Source organism: Rosa rugosa, chromosome 2, assembly GCF_958449725.1.
Source record: "Rosa rugosa chromosome 2, drRosRugo1.1, whole genome shotgun sequence".
Lineage (NCBI taxonomy): Eukaryota > Viridiplantae > Streptophyta > Magnoliopsida > Rosales > Rosaceae > Rosa > Rosa rugosa.
In genome coordinates, this window is record NC_084821.1 from 46,534,118 (window position 1) to 46,536,770 (window position 2,653).

The window sequence follows — 2,653 nt, forward strand, 5'->3', positions numbered from 1 at the left end:
AGATATTAATAAAATATTAAAACAACATGAAAAGTATCACCAAAAGTAGAATTACATTATCAAAATTTTTAATGCTTCTTGGAATCTTGGGTGATAGACTGTCCCTTAGATTTCTGCAAAAAAATTGTATTAGAAATTCTTCATATTTTATATTTTATATTTTTTAAAAATAATAATATATTAATAAAAAATAATATTTTATTATTACAAAAACGGGCCGGATCATTAACGGATCGGATCGACCTAGATCCGTATTTGATCCGTTAAATAAACGGGCTAACGGATTCGGATCATTAACGGATCAACGGATCAAAACTTTCGATCCAAACCCGTCTAATAGTCACGGATATGGAGCGGGTCCGGATCAAAATCCGGTCCATTTACAGGTCTAGGTACATGAGAATAGTCTTCCTCCTTATTACTTCCCCCTTGATGTTGTTCCCGATGCTCACTAGATGACGAAATAGGCGATGAACCATTAGAACTCAAACCCGAGGATGAACCATGTGTATCAATAGAAGTAGATGAAGTAGCTTCCGCCTTATTCCTCCCCCCTTGATGAAGATCCCTAGGTGATGATAAATGAGTAGTGGGGCCAAAATGCACATGCTTAGGTGGTGCGGATGAAGAATTAGAGGCTTGAGATTTTGAAGATGTAGAATGAGATAAAGAGGTCTTCCTTCCTTGTGCACCTCTGGGAAGTACATTTTCTTCCTCCCCGGCTTCCTTATCCACCCCCTTATTTCTTCATTTTGTATACAAAGTCACATCACCCACTCCAATTCCCGAGGGTACATTTTCTTCCCCCCGGTTCCCATCCTCCTTTGAAATAAAAGTACGATGCATATGCACATTATCATTAGCAACATGGCCAAGAGGTACATTTTCTTCCCCCTTGGCCCCATATGAATGCAACACATTATCATCATCATTATCAATGTAATCCTCAACTAACACATGATCATCATCATTAGAATATGAAAGTGAAGAATGAGAATCATGTATAGGGGTGGAAACAAGTGTATCATAAGAATGTGATGTGGGGTAAGTGGGAGCATACATGTCATCATGCAAATTCAAAGGGGAGTTAGAAGATTTAGGCATGCATACCTTATTGTCATAAACCCTCCCACTTCGAAGTGCAGTAATAGCCTTAGCTTGTTCATGTCTCGGATTTTGATCCGGTTGTGTAGGTAATGCACTATGTGGACGTGCTCCAAGCTCTTTAGCTAATTGTCCCATTTGGACTTCTAATTTTCCCACACATTGTGCAAGTGAGCTTTGACCTTGAGCAAGAATATTAAGAGTTTGATCGGTCTTCGCTTGGCTTTGTGTAAGAGAAGTATGACTTTGGGCTAGGGTGGCCAATATATCATCCATATGAGACTCCTTTGGTTCCGGTTGTGGTGCTTGCCTATTTTGAAATCCGGGAGGAGCATTTTGTGTAGGATTAACACCTCCAAATGATTGGGAACTTTGACCAAACCCTTGAGTGTCATGTAGGCCTCCTCCATAAACATTTGGAGCACCAAAAGATGGCCCTTGGCCTTGAGAATTGTAACTAGATGCTTGCTGTCCATAATGATTTTGTTCACCAAATTGTGTGTTTCCATGACCGTGGGGTCCAAAAGATGAAGAATTTGGGCCTTGACTCCCTTCATAGGGCTTGTGTAGTCCTATCTCTTAATGGAAACCTTCATCAGTAAGTATTGCAGAGATAGGTATGAAAGCTCTTATCCCTATATAACTTAATGACCAAGATTATATATAAAAACATATATGAATAAGATAAGCTCTATTTCTATAATCTGGGGATATCCAGGTTATAGCAGTAGACTAGAAATTGAGTGATATGCCACCTGACTTGACTCATAAACTCTCGCAAGCGTACGAATCGTTGTCAAGTAAAGGAAGCATTTGAACCTTGATTATCGTACCTCGGGGATTAGGCGTTGGACCTAACCGAGGTAATTGGCGGTAAAGTAACTTAAAAGCACACAATGAAAAATAAAAATAAAATAAAGCGAAATAATATTCACAAGGCACAAAGCCTCGGCAATGCTCGGCTTAGCTCACACTAAACCTAATCAAAGCCACTAACTTGTAGCCCAAATGAGTTATGCACAATGGAAGGTAGAATTTTGTTTGGAAGTTTTGAATTGGGAATTAAGTAAATTAAATGCAAACTAAAATAAAAGCAAACAACTAATTATCAAGCAAGAAATTAAATTTGGATTTTCAAATTAATGGGAACTTGGGAGTGTCGGGTGATTCACACTAACTATCTTGCAAATATCGATGTCAATTTCACAAATGCATGCATTTCCTATATGTGTCGAGTCCCGTATCTAGTACCGGTTAAGGCTACTAAACCAATTATCCTTTCGGTGTATTGACTATGCCGGTTAAAGCCACAATCAACTCTCTGATTTGGGCATTACGCCGGTTAAGGCCGCAATATCCAAAATTAGAGGCCTAGAGAGCAAGATAATAGAGACTCAAGCAAGCTTAGCTACAATTAAGCAAGCTAATAGTTACCACACTTAAATCCTAGATGCAAAAAGACCAATAAGTTGTCAATTTATCAATCTATTCATCACAATAACCCACAACATAATTTCAAAGGGTGACAAAGCCTAGAAACATGCTTCTA